This window comes from Diospyros lotus, chromosome 4, assembly GCF_014633365.1.
Source record: "Diospyros lotus cultivar Yz01 chromosome 4, ASM1463336v1, whole genome shotgun sequence".
Taxonomy (NCBI): domain Eukaryota; kingdom Viridiplantae; phylum Streptophyta; class Magnoliopsida; order Ericales; family Ebenaceae; genus Diospyros; species Diospyros lotus.
Genome location: NC_068341.1, coordinates 27,192,933 through 27,207,524, shown reverse-complemented (window position 1 = coordinate 27,207,524; position 14,592 = coordinate 27,192,933).

Sequence of the window (14,592 nt, the reverse complement as noted above, 5' to 3'; positions counted from 1 at the left end):
AGGACGAAGCCTAGTTCCCACCTAAGGCGTTTCCTTTTGAAACATAGTCCAACCCTTCAGTTGTCGTTTGATAGGTGAGTAATCCGGTCGATTATTTACTAGTGACACCCGAAAGTGGGAGCGGGTTGTTACAGTTGGTATCAGAGCATGGCTAGCTATAAGAGTGGGGAAGGCTAGCGTGTTGGAATGCTAAGTATGGTCGATTAAGTGAGTCGATGATGTCTAGTATGAATTCAGATATAAGTTGAAATGTCCTAGCTGTTGAGTTGGGGTCAAGAACAGTTATTTGTGATCTTAAGGTTTGGATGTGAGATTGATTGATGATCTCAAAAGTTGGACATGTAGACCGAGGACCCTAAGGGATTGGGTCAAGTCATTGAGGCCTGCAATGGTATGTTTGGATATTCTTGTTCTTGGGATGAGAAAATACCCTAGATTGAGATGATATACCTGTGAGAGGTATACGGGTTGAGCAATGAGGAACCGAAAATCCAAGTGTGGGTGTTGGTATCAAGGAAACTCGAATGTGGCATTTCAGGGATATGAAATGTTTTAAGGATGGGGACTCCTTGAGATTGAAGTGTTGAGGCTCGTGTGGGGACACGAAGCCGAAGCATGACTAGTCCGGGAGGGGATTAGTGGAGCATCCCTATGTCGGGGATTTGCCGAGCATGTTCGAGGGAATAGAGTTGTCCCTTGGAAGTGGTGCAGTAAGGCTTGTACGCTTGAGATAGAGTGAGCTAAAGTGGAAGTTAGCTCGGGGCTCAAGGAAATAAGTTGTCAGTTGGCTATGTGACGAGCCCCAGTATGAGGGCGAGGTTAATTGCAGTGAGGCTCCATGGGAGGCGTGCATATAATGCATCTATATGTCATGGCCAATGAAGGTATGACGTAAGTTGAATCCGTAAGGACTCTGAGAGGAGTCAGGATGCTAGATATATGTGATGCAATGTGATCGTATTGTTATGATGATCCCAGAGGGGATGTGCCTAGGGTATAAGTGGACCCTAGTTGGTTTCACGATGAGATGATGCCTATCCTTGAGAGTGATAGGTGTGTGACAAGTGGACCCTAGCGGGTGTTTGTATGAGATGGAAATCCCAAGTGAGTCGAGCTGGAATCCAGGGGAATCCAGATTTGGGATTAAGGAGTTGGGCATGCGTTGATATGCGTGTAAAAGCCATGGGGTTAGAAGTCCTAACTGTGAAGGGCCAAAGGACCGTTCATGTGATTGATGGATGAGGGGCCAATCAAAACTCTCATTATGACGGTTAGGGTTTGGTGGGACACCTAAGGTCGAGAGATGAGAGGTGATGCCTAAGGTCACGAGACCCTTGATGGGAGACGCGGAGGTCACCCAATGAGGGGTATGAGCGGTGTGTGGTCCGAGGGCGATGAGTTTGTGGCAACAGGATATCCATGGGCGCGCGCAAGAAATGCCAACTTTGGATGCCAAGTGGGCAGGGGCATGGCGAGTAATGTGAAGGCCCCGAATTTTTAAATTCCAAGTTATGGAAGCCCGTGCGAGGCGTGCTGGAAGGCCAGGTCGGGCGTCGTGACTGAATGCATTCATGAGTGTGCAAGGAGAGACGAGAGGTCTCTGTTTACCTGGAGGGTAATGGTAGGTGCTCTATGGTTATGGGTACTAGAGCTTGAGGTAGGCTCAGCATATTGGTTGTGGTTTGAGAGTCTCTTAAGCAGTAAGAGATGTAGAGTCTTGAGAAGCGAGACTCATGGTATGAGCTTGAGGTTATCAAGGCAAGGATAACCAAGTAAGGTGGCTTTGGCAAAATGGTGGTGGAACCATCGTAGCTCGGGAAAGCTTTAAGTAGCTTTGATGCTATGGGTGCAAGGCTCGATGTGATAGATCTGATGTTATGGACCGTGTGGCAGAGGACTAATGAGTTGGCTCACGTTGAGGGCAAGTGGCCCATGGGCCTGCGCAATTTAGTGAACTGTAGGTGACGGTCAGATGCCGAAGATCTGGAGCAGCACCTTAAGAGGGTTGGTTAGGTGAAATCGATAGTCTCCTGTAAGAGATAGGACATCTAGAGTAGTCCTAAGAAGGAATCGTGGAACGCGGTAACGTTCTGATGGAGTAGTAGTCGAGTAGGAAGCTCGGTGGGGTGATGCTATGGGTGCGAAGCAAGTCAGTGTTGGACCTGAGCCATGCTGTTGGGAACTGTTGTTGGGCCAGTGTAAGGGAGCAGCACGGTAATGATGATTTGGTGTTGACTCTCCAAAGCACAGGGTAACACGATGGGGAACCAGTGTTGGGCCAGTGTATGGGAGTGACACGGTAATGATGACCAGGTGTTGGCTCGCCTAAAGCACAGGGCAACACAGTGATTATGGAGATGGTCAGGGGCTAAAGATTTATGAAATGCGGTAGGGTGACGAAAGTTGTGGCCAGTCCCATAACTTGGCTGCTAGTAATAAGAGCGGTTAGGGCGTTGCACCCGAGTCAGGGGTTCAGCCCTTTATTTCAATAAGTAGTGTCGAAGTGGTTTGGCAAATGTTTGGGTGTTGTAGCGCTTCGAGATGCTTGAGAAAAAAACTCGTGGAAAAGAAACAGGTCTAGCGTGGGAATAACGCTACGGTTGATGCCTATCGTTGACGGGTCTAATGCTAAGGACCACTGGATATAGACGGTTAGTTCACGGGAGGGACTGTAGCCCTCTATGTGGAGTAACCTGTCTACGGTGGAGACGGTTAGATGCCAAAGACTTGGGGTATGCTGTATGTTATGTCTAGGCCAGACCAAAATTCTCCTGAGGGTTGAAGTATCGTAGTGGTGCCTTTGGTTATGATGGCAGTCAGAAGGTTTGTGAATCGATTGAGTGATATCTTGTGGTATGATAACAAGATGTGTGGCGATGCTCCTTGCTAAAGGATGCTAACGCAGTTGTGGTTAAATTTGATCGAAATTGATCGGGTAAATTGAGATGAGAGACCCGTGTGACCTTGCGGTGATGCAAGAAGATGAGTCAATTGGTGGAGTCCGTAAATAACTCCAGGATGTTGCGTAAGTGCCGTGGAGGGCCAGACTTACGAGTTAGAAGCCAACCATGAGATGTGAATGTTGAAGCGTGCAAAAGTTTCAAGTATGGGAATCTCTAATCCTGTGATGTGAGTTGTGGTAGGCTGAACGTGTGGCTAAGGCACGGCTTGAAATCCATAAAGGCTCGCAATTGCACGGTCTAGTGTTAGTCCTGAGGTGTCGATGTGAAATTGAAGAAGTATCCTCATGTGGCACTGGATGGGTTTCCAGTTGTTGACATAGGATTAGTTGCCAGGTGGTAGCACCTGATGGCAATGGTGAGAGCGTGAGGCTCGAGGACTGTGATGTAAAACCTTGTTGATTTTCGTGTACATAAAAGTTCAGCGGGTCCTGGTGGCTAGACTAGGCGAATTTTGAGAAAGAGATCCAAGGGGATAAAATATGGTTGGTCAAGGCAAAGTTGTGCCGCTTGAAGGAGTGCTACTCCGTAACGAGAGTTATAAATGGTGGAGTTGAAATGTGTCCTTGGTAGAACGTGAGAGGTTCTCCCGAGAAAAGTTGAGCATAAGGCAACAACATTAAATGGACCTCCTAAGGCACTACCACTCTAACAGGATGCATCACCCGGGGAAAGCCAGCGTGATGGCAAGTGCTTGAGTAGGAATGTGAGTCCTACGACATCGAGTGGAAGTGTGGGTTCCACAGGAGTAGCAGGGGTGATTTCCAATGGGTGGAGTTTAAATCAAAATCATAGTCGATGAGTGCAAGAGTAATGCCAGGAGAAAGGTGGTGTTGGTTATGAGCCGGGCAATCCGGCTAAAGCTAATCGAGTTGGTTAGATAGAAGATGAGGGCGAATTCAAGATATCGCTAAGGGATGACAAGAGCTCGAATGAAGAGCTTGTGGGACGAAATTGGTCCCCAGGATTGGTGTTTAAGTGATAAAATCACTTGATAGCTGTGAGTGGTACAGTTAGGGGGAATGCCTCGGAATGTGGGCAATTAATAAGATTTAACCTCGTGGTAAGGGGTTAACGGTTGTGAAGAAAGTAAATGGTGAGGTCAATTGGTGACCAGCTAGGGGTAGTTGATGGCGACCGAAGACGCAGACCGGTGATAGCGATAGCAGCAATGCAATGGTTGGCCAGGGTTATGGGGCGTCGTGAAAGCAGTCGGCCAGTAGCGTAGGTGGCTCTAGAGTCTACGTTGTGGTTGGATGTGGCGTTAAGCCATGGCAAGAAGTTGTCTTAATTGATAATGGTGGCGTTAGAACCAATGTGGTCGCTCACCGATTAATGTGAGCGGGTTAAGCCAAAAATTATAAAAGGTCCGGGAGAAGCTAGAGTCTCTCAGGGAATTAGCTAGTTGCCATAAGCATAGCAAAGTGATATGAGGAAGGCGACCTAAGAGTGGGGTCGTGCCGGTTGCGTTGACCAGTGAGATTCATGGAGCAGCGAGTCTTTTGAGATGGCATGGTGGTGTCATCATCGCTGTCAGGGAAAAGATGTTGTCAGGTATGTCAAAGGCGGTATTATGCATGGTTTAAATCGGGTGTTTAATGCAGATTAAGAATAAACCTGGTTTAGGATGGCTGAAAGTGTAGTATCTCCAGAGTAAGAGGCTTTGTTGAGAAATGGTGAGATTTAAAAAGTCCCAATGAAATTAAAGCTGGGCGAGTAAGTTTGGCTAGAAGACCGCTACAAGAGTGGGGGTGTAACCATGTTAGCTTGTTGTGGTGCGGACTAAAGGCACGAGTCATCCTACAGGTACGATGCAATAAGTGATTGTGCAGATGGTAATAAGCCAATCACTTGTACCACGCACCGTGGGTGATGACAAGGGCCGATTAATGGTTTTGCGACCTTAAGCCAAATGGTAGGGATTCTTCACTCGCGGTAGGGTTAACAGCCAAGATAAGGCCTAGCATGGGGCATGATTGTGAAAGTTGAAATGGGGTGAAGAATTGAAGAGGGGTTGCTCAGTGAAGAGTTCCCTGATATGGGTATGAGACCCTTACTAGCGTGCAATATCGGCTAGTAAGGAAGGCCAAAGTATCTCTATGTGCTTATGCGAAGAGCTCTTGGTTGGGAGAAGGTTGTGGCCCGAGCATGGTTAAGCTCGAGGTGAGAATGTAATGGTGCGTGCATCACCAAGCTCGAGGTGGACTCGAGTGGTGCACGTGTGATTGAAATGTGAAATAGCCTAGCATGGTGTTGGGTATGTCGATTATGCGTAATCGTATCGATAAAGGAGGGTCGGCTGGTCAAGGTGGAAGACCATGTATGAAATGGTTGTAGTTGGCAGGGCAGGCCAAATGGTTACTTCCCAAGTAGTGCAGCATGGTAAGTTAATCAGTAATGAGAAGTTGCCATGAAGATCAACTTAAGCTATGTATGTATATGGTTAATGTCGAAGTGCTAGGGTGGCATGGGTGTCAGACTGTCTTGTGGGCACTAGAAGAGACATTGCGGCTGATGATCAGTGTTAAAACGTTACTGGTTGGACCAGCGTAAAATCGTGGCCATGTGTGATTGGTAATGGGAAACGTTGCCGTGTGTGATCGGCGTAAAAATCGTGGTAGACTGATCAGTGATGCAATGTTAGCAAGAGTTTCTTTCGCTTGATGGGAAAATGGGAAGTGGATTGCAAAGCGATGTTTCGCGGCAGAGAAAATCCATCCAGAGATGGATATCATTGTAGTAAGCATGACTAGCGACCAGTGGTGCGTTTTAGCTAGAGGCCTTGGGCGATATTCGATTGGTGAATGTCTTCGAGAGGCGGAGGACCAAAGGCCTAAGTGAAGCCTTGAGGTGGGAATGACTCGAGGTAAAGGCTGAGAAAGGTTTCGGCTACGAGATTCTCGAGCAGGGAATTCAGAAAGTAGCCGGAGAATGAGATTATCTTGGACAAGAGATTAAGGCAAAGTAAATTTCGAGGTCGAAATTCTTTAAGAGGGGTGGAATGTAATACCCGGTATTACATGGTATTGAAATAAATAAATTTTTATTATTTTGAAAGGATCTCGGGTGGTCCAGGAAGTCCAAGAGTCGGTTTCAGGAAAGTAATTAATGAAATTGGCCGAATTGGCGACAGGGAGTGCCCCGGGACTTGGATGTCCAGGAAAAAGGGTAAGAGATTGATGAGTGTCTCGAGGTGAGATTTATGACGCTGGAAGCGGTTCGACCGAGAATAATTTTCGGAATAAATTTTATATAAGCCCGAGTGGGTGCTAATACCGAATAATTGGAGGGGACCTCCTGGAAGCGGAGGGGACCCTTGGGGTGTTCGGTTATCTGAATAAGGCAACTCTGAAGTATTTTCGGGTCGAATAGATGTCCTGTGCAGGCACAGGGACGAAATCGGTATTTCCGAGTAAAAGTCGTATATTAATTTCGAATAAATTGAGATTTTGAGTGGTTTAAGAGTAATTAATTTAGGTCTTGGAGGGCCCAAATGATATTATTGAAAGTCTTAAGTGTAATTAGTAGATCCCAAGTGAAATAATTAAGAAATTGGGGGATTAAGAGTCTAAATAATTTATATATGTATTTATATATATAGGCGTATATATATATAGGAGAACTACGAGCTCGCTGCCATCAAAATTCAAATTTAAAATGCAATGAAGCAGAGAGGGAGAAGAGAGATCGCAAGAGTGTGAGAGAGCTCGCGGGAAAGAGAAGGAGAGAGAGAGCGAGATAGAGCTCAATGCGGCTGTGGCCATAGCTGCCGTTTGATGGCCAAGTCAGAGAAGCAGAGTAAGAGAGATCGGGAGATAGAGCTCGCACATGAGAGCTTGGCCGAGGCAAGTAATGGCCGAGGGAGAGAGAGAAAGCAGTGAGGGTTCGAGATAGAGGAAAGATCGGCCATGGCAGTAACTGCCATGGCCGACGTTTGGAGTAGCAACCGCGAGGCAGTCGGCCATGGTCGTGGTGGCCGAAGGCGAGCAGGACGGAGCAGTAGTGTCGAGGGGCGTCCGGCGAACCAGTGGGCAGCCGCGACAAAGCGGCTAAGGGCTTGGCCGATCGGCCATGGCGGAGCATTGAAACTGCCGTGCGAGGGAGATAGCTCGCAGTGGTTGCGCAACGGTGCGGCGACCGGCGGAGGGTTGGATAGTGATGGCCGGCCGCGGCCATGAGCGGTTGTAGGTGGGCTGGTCGCGCAGAGGAAGAAGGTGGTGAATAGTGCGCGTGCAGGGGATGCGCGGAGAAGAAGAGAAAATAAAAAGAAAAAGAAAAATGAAAAAAAAGAAAGAAATAGTAAAGAAAATCTGGAAAAATGGAAAAAATAGGAGAAAAATCCTAGAAAATTCCAGAAAAGTTCAAAAAATTATTTCGAGGCTCGTGGAGCATATTGGAAACTTGAGAATGGGATTTTGGGCTTGAGGTGGCAGTCAATGAGGCAATGCCGGTATGAGCAGTTGGCTGATTTTCGTTTCCAAATTGACTGAGGTAAATTTATTAAATTTCTTTCCGAATTAATTTCCATTATTTGAGATAATGTGGAATAGGTTATGGTTGGATTATGACCATGGTTGAGTGGTTTCTGTTGAATTATTGTCGAGTAGTTTTGCGGTATACGGTGTAGTTGAGGGTATTGGTTGAATGTCGGATGTTAATGGAGTTGGGTTTGTGTGTGTTTGCATCTAGGTTCGGCCGGGAAGACGGTGATCCTAGAAGAGCTCGAAGTTCGGGCTAGAATTCTCACCCGTGGCAGATAAGGCTTCGAGTCAGGTAAGGGATGGCCCCATGTGGAGCTGGCCTTGCAAGTTGGTAAATGTGTTTGATAATGTTTTTATGTTGCATTTGCATGTAGTGGTTAACACTTGCGTGATGCGAGAGCTAGTGGACCTGTAGCCATAAGGAGGACTAGTGTTGTGAGAACTAATAGGTTAATGCCTCAAACCTTGGAGGGTTGTGAGGATGAGTGAGCCTAGCCTCATTTGCATGCATTGGCATACATAAACATGGTTATATTCATATTTACATGCATTGCACCCTTACTGAGTCTTTATGACTCATGAGGTTTTACCTCATGTGTAGATGTTGCAAGTCCAAATGCAAGCAGGGATGGTGCCGGGAGACTGTTGTGGCGACTAGCATCGTTGCCCAAGATGTGTGGATGTGTACTCTCTTGTATTTTCATTCATGTATTTATGTGATTGAATGTAAGCGTTATTGAGCATTAGATGTGTTTAATTGTTGTAATCATCATAGTGTGATAAATGATTGTGAGATTATTCGTTGTTTATGGCTTAGTGGGAGAAGTCAAGTTTCGGATCGAGTAAAGATAAGCGAGGTATGTTCTCATAAATCCCCAATACTCAGTGAAGTGTTTGTTATGTTAGCTTTGTGCCTGGGTCACCTCTGGCTTGCTATGGGGCGAGCTGAAGAGAGGTGAAGCTCACTCGGGTTTCTGGTCCCGGTTCGCTGAGTTTTCTTGTTTTAGTTGGGACCGATTCCTGAGTGGAGCGAAGGGAAGGACGAAGCCTAGTTCCCACCTAGGACGTTTCCTGTTGAAACATAGTCCAACCCTTCAGTTGTGGTTTGATAGGTGAGTAATCCGGTCGATTATTTACCGGTGACGCCCGAAAGTAGGAGCGGGTTGTTACAGATTTGTCGAGGATGTTCGAGGGAATAGAGTTGTCCCTTGGAAGTGGTGTAGTAAGGCTTGTGCACTTGAGATAGAGTGAGTTAAAGTAGGAGTTAGCTCAGGGCTCAAGGAAATGAGTCGTCATTAGGTTAGGTGGCAAGCCCCAAGAAGGGGGTAAGGTTAACTGCAGTAAGGCTCCATGGGGAGCATGCATATAAGGCGTTTGTATGTCATAGCCAGTGAAGGCATGTCGTAAGTAGAATCCGGAAGGACTCTGAGGGGAGTCGGGATGCTAGATGTATGTGATGCGATGTGATCGTATTATTATGATGATCCCGGCGGGGATGTGCCTAGGGTATGAGTGGACCCTAGCAGGTGTTTGCATGAGATGAAAATCCCAAGTAGGTCAAACTGGATTCCAGGGAATCCAGATTTGGGATTAAGAAGTTGGGCATGCGTTGATATGTGTGTAAAAGCCATGGGATTAGAAGTCATACTTGTGAAGGGTCAAAAGACCGTTCATGTGAGTGATGGATGAGGGGTCAATCAAAACTCTCATTAAAACACTTGGGGTCTGGTGGGACTCCTAAGGTCGAGAGATGAGAGGTGAATAGACCCTCATTATGATGCCTGGGGTCGTGATGACGCCTAAGGTCTCGAGACCCTTGATGGGAGATGAGAAGGTCACCCAATGAAGGGTATGTGGGCCTAGGGCGATGAGTTGTGACAACAGGACATCCATAGGCTATGCGCGCGATGGAAATGCCAACTTCAGATGCCTCGGTGGGCAGGGGCATGGCGTGTAATGTGGAGGCCCCGAATTATAAATTCCAAGTTATGGAAGCTCGTGCGAGGCGTGTTAGAAGGCCAGGCTGGGCGTAGTGATTGAATGCACTGTGGGTGTGCAAGGAAAGATGGGAGGTCTCGATTTACTTGGATGGTAATGGTAGGTGCTCTTGGTTATGGGTGCTGGAGCTTGAGGTAGGCTCAACAGGTCGGTTGTGGATTGAGAGATCATTGATAGTCAAGCTCTGGGATGAGCAGAGTGGTGAAGTGAATCATGAGGGATTTGAATCCATTGTCATGGAAAGTTGGAGCTTTCAAATGTTGAGTGAGAGCCGTGAGGTATGATCTTGTGGGGTAAGATCATGAGACCTCAAGAGGTGAAGTGGTTTGAGAGTCTCTTAAGCGGTAAGAGATGTAGAGTCTTGAGAAGCGAGGCTTACGGTATGAGCTTGAGGTTATCAAGGCAAGGGTAACCAAGTAAGATGGTTTTGGTCGAGGGCGGCAGAACCATCGTAGTTGCGGAGGTTTTATAGTAGCACAATGCTACGGGTGCAAGGCTCGCAGTGACGGATTTGATGTCTTGGACTGTGTGGCAAAGGACTAATGAGTTGGCTCGCGTTGAGGGCAAGTAGCCCATGGGCCTGAGCAATTTAGTGAACTACAGGTGACGATCAGATGCCGAAAATCTAGAGCAGCACCTTAAGAGAGTTAGTCATGTGAAATCGATAGTCTCTTGTAAGGGATAGGACATTTAGAGTAGTCCTAAAGGAAGAATCGCGGAACGCGGTAATGATCCGATAAATTAGTAGTTGAGTAAGAAGCTTGGTAAGGATAATGGCTGCGAGTGTGGTGTGGTAGTAATGCCGAGTTCGATATCAGATGTTGGACTGGAAGGTAGAAAGTCACACTAAGGGGTGTGAGGCAGATCAGAGTAGGACCTGAGCTATGCTGTTGGAAACTGTTGTTGGGCCAGTGTAAGGGAGCAACACGGTAATAATGATGGGTGTTGACTCTCTGAAGCACAGGGCAACACGATGGGGAATCAGTGTTGGGCCAATGTATGGGAGTGACACGGTAATGATGACCAGGTGTTGGCTCGCCTAAAGCACAGGGCGACACAGTGATTATGCAGATGGTTAGGGACTGAAGATCTGTGAGATGCATGATAGGGGTGGCGAAAGCTGTGGTCGGTTCCGCAGCTCAGGTGCGAGTAATAAGCGGTGTTAAGGTGGTTTAGCGAATGTTAAGGTGTTGTAGCACTTCGAGATGTTTGAGAAAGAAACCCAGGAAAAAGAAACGGTCTAGCATGGGAGTAACGCTACAGTTGATGCCTATGGTTGACGGGTCTAATGCTAAGGACCACTGTATATAGACGGTTAGTTCACGGGAGGGATTGCATCCCTCTCTGTGGAGTAACTTGTCTACGGTGGAGACAGTTAGACACCGAAGACCTAGGGTATGCTGTAGGTTATGTCTGGGCCAGACCTAAAATTTCGTAAGGGTTGAAAAAATCATCATAGTGCCTTTTATTGTCTTGGCAGTAGGAAGATTTGTGAATCGAATGGGTGATATCTTGTGGTGTGATAACAAGATGTGTGGTGATGCTCCTTGCTAAAGGATGCTAACACGGTTGTGACTAAATTTGATTGAAATAGATCGAGTAAATTGAGATGATGGACCCTATGTGACCTTGCAATGATGCAAGAAGATGGGTCGATTGGTGGAGTCGGTAAATGGCTCTAGAATGTTACATAAGTGCCGTGGAGGGCGAGACTTATGAGATGAAAGCCAACCATGAGATGGGATTGTTGAGGCGTGCAAAAGTTTCTAGTATGGGGATCTCTAATCTTGTGGTGTGAGTTGTGGTAGGCTGAACAAGTGGATAAGGCACGATTCGAAATCCGTGAAGGCTCGCAATTACACAGTCTAGTGTTAGTCTTGATGTGTCGATGCAAAAATGAGGAAGTATCTTCACAGTCTAGTGTTAGTCTTGATGTGTCGATGCGAAAATGAGGAAGTATCTTCATGTAGCACTAGATGGATTTCCTGTTGATGACACAAGATCAGTTGCCAGGTGGTAGCCCCTGATAACAATGATAAGAGCGTGTGGCTCGAGGACTGTGATATAAAGCCTTGTTGATTAACCATGTACATAAAGGTTCAGCGGGTCCTGGTGGCTAGACCAAACGAATTTGAGAAAGAGATCTAAGGTGATAAAAGATGGTTGGTCAGGGCAGAATTGTGCCGCTTGAAGGAGTGCTACTCTGTAGCAGGAGTTATAGATGGTAGTGTTAAAAAATGTGGTATGGGTGGAACTTGTGATGTTCTCCCAAGAAAGGTTGGGCATGGGGCAACAACACTTGATGAACCTCCTAAAGCACTACAACTCTATCAGAAGGGATCAGCCGGGGAAAGCCAGCGTGATGGCAAGTGCCTGGAGGAAGGTTGTGTTGGTTATGAGCAGGGCGATCTGGCTAAAGCTAATCAAGTTGGTTACATGGAAGATGAGGGCGAATTTAAAATGTCGCCAATGGGTAAAGAGAGCTCAAAAGTAGAGCTTATGGGACGAGATTGGTTTCCAGGAATGAAGATGAGGTGATGAAATCACCTGAAAGCTGTGAGTAATAGAGCTAGAGGGATGCCTTGGGGTTTGGGCAATTAATGAGATTTAACCTCGTGGCTAAAGGTTAACGATTGTGAAAGAAAATCAGCTAGTGGAGTCGATTGGTGATCGGCTGGGGGTAGCTGGTGGCGACTGAAGGTGCCGTCTGGTGATAGTAGCAACGGCGAGCAGCCACTGGCCATGGTCGTGCGGTGTCATGAAAGCAGTCAGCCAGTGGCGTAGATGGCTCTAGAGTCGTGGTTGCGGTTGGATGTAGCGCCAAGCGATGGCAGGAGGTCGTCTTAGCTGATGGTGGTGGCGTTAGAGCCCATGTGGTCGCTCACCGAGTGGTGTGAGCTGATTGAAGCAAAAGTTATAAAAAGTCCGGGAGAAGCTAGAGTTTTCAAGGGATTAGTAAGCCATCCGAGAAATGGTAAGAGGGTAGAGAAATGCTAAACTAAGGTTAGGGTTGTATGGGTCAAATTGACTTGTAATAGTGAGATGCAACGACCTTGGAGGGAAATCCGTTACAGTCCTGGTGTTGTCTTGGTTAAGAAGGACAAGGAAAACCATTATGCATGGTTTAAATCAGGTGTCTATTGCGGAGTTAAAATGAACCTGAGTTAGGATGGCTGAAAGTTTTATACCTCTAGAATATAAGGCTCTGTCGAGAAATGGTGGGATTTGAAAGGTCCCAATGAAATTGAAGCTGGGCAAGTAAATTTGGCTAGAAGATTGCTACGAGAGTGAGGGTGTAACCATGTTGGCTTGTTGTGGTGAGGACCAAAGGCACGAGTCATCCTACAGGTGCGATGCAATAAGTGATTGTGCAGATGGTAATAAGCCAATCACTTGTGCCACGCACCGTGGGTGATGACGAGGGCCGACTAATGGTTCCGCGACCTTAAGAGCAATGGTAGGATCCTTGACTCGCAGTAGGGTTTAATAGCCAAGGTAAGGCCTAGCATAGGACATGATTATGAAAACTGAATTGGGTGAAGTATTGAAAGGGGTTACTCAGTGAAGAGTTCCCTAGTATGGGTATGGAACCCCTACTAATGTGTAATATCGGCCAGAAAGGAAGACCAGAGTAGTCTGTGTGCTTATGCGAAAGGCTCCTAGTTGGGAGAAGGTTGTGGCCCAAGCATGGTTAAGCTCGAGGTGAGAATGTAATGGTGCGTGCATCGCCAAACTCGAGGTGGTCTCCAGTAGTGCACGTGTGTTTGAAATGTGAAATAGCCTGGCATGGTGTTGGGTATGTCAATTATACATACCGTATTGATAAATGAGGGTCGACTGCTCAAGATAGAAGACCATGTATGAAATGGTCGAAGTTGGCTGGGTGGGCCAAATGGTTGCTTCCCATGTAGTGCTAGCATGGTTAGTTGATCGGTAATGAGAAGTTGCCATAAGGATCAACTCAAGCTCTGCATGCTTGTAATAAATGGCGGTGTGCCATGGTGGAATGGGTGTTCGAGTGTCTTGTGGGCACTAGAAGTGACATTGCAGCGGATGATCAGTGCTAAAACGTTGTTGGTGGGACCAGCGTAAAATCGTGGCCATGTGTGTTTGGCAGTGGGAAACGTTGCCGTGCGTGATCGGCGTAAAAATTGTAGTAGACTGATCAGTGATGCAATGTTAGGGCGTGTTTGTTTCGGTTGATGTGAAAAATGGGAAGTGGAATGCAAAGCGATGCTTCGAGGCGGTTGAAATCTATCAAGAAATAGATATCGTTGCAGTAAGGCATGACTAGCGACTAGTGGTGCAGTTTGGCGAGAGGCCAAAACGATATTTGGTTGATAAATGTCCTCGAGATGCGGAGGATCAAATGCTTAAGTGAAGCCTTGAGGTGGGAATAACCTGAGGTAAAGGCTAAGAAGTTGTTCGGCTACGAAATTCTCGAGCATGGGAATTTGGCATGTAGCTTGAGAATGTGATTGTCTTGGGCAGAAGAGTAAGGTAAAGTGAATTTCGAGGGCAAAATTCTTTAAGGGGGGTAGAATGTAATACCCGGTATTAAAAAAATAAATAATTTTTGATTATTTTGAAAGGACCTCGGGTGGTCCGGGAAGCCCAAAGGTCGGTTTCGAGAAATTAATTAATAAAATTGCCGAATTGGCAGCCGGGAGTGCCCCGGGACTTGGATGTCAAGAAAGAGGGCAAGGGATTGGTGAGCGTCTTGAGATGAGGATAATGACGCTGGTGTTGGTCCAACCGGGAATAATTTTTGGAATAAATTCTGTATAAGTCCGAGTGGGTGCTAATATCGAATGGTTGTGAGGGACCTCTTGGAAGCTGAGGGGACCCTAGGGGTGGTTCGGTTATCTGAGTAAGACAACCCTTAAGTGTTTCCGGGTCAAATAAAGGTTCCATGCAGGCCCAGGGACGAAATTGATGTTATCGAGTAAGCTTCAATAATTAATTATGGAGAATCAAGATTAAGTGGGGCTTGATATCTATTAATTAAGGCATGGAGGGTCAAAGTGCAATTATCTACATTTCTAATTGCAATTAATAAATCCCTCAAGTGTAATTTAGGAGAAATTAGAGGGTTAATGTGATATATATATATATTTATACGTGCGTGTGTGTGTGAGAAACTTCCAGGAAGC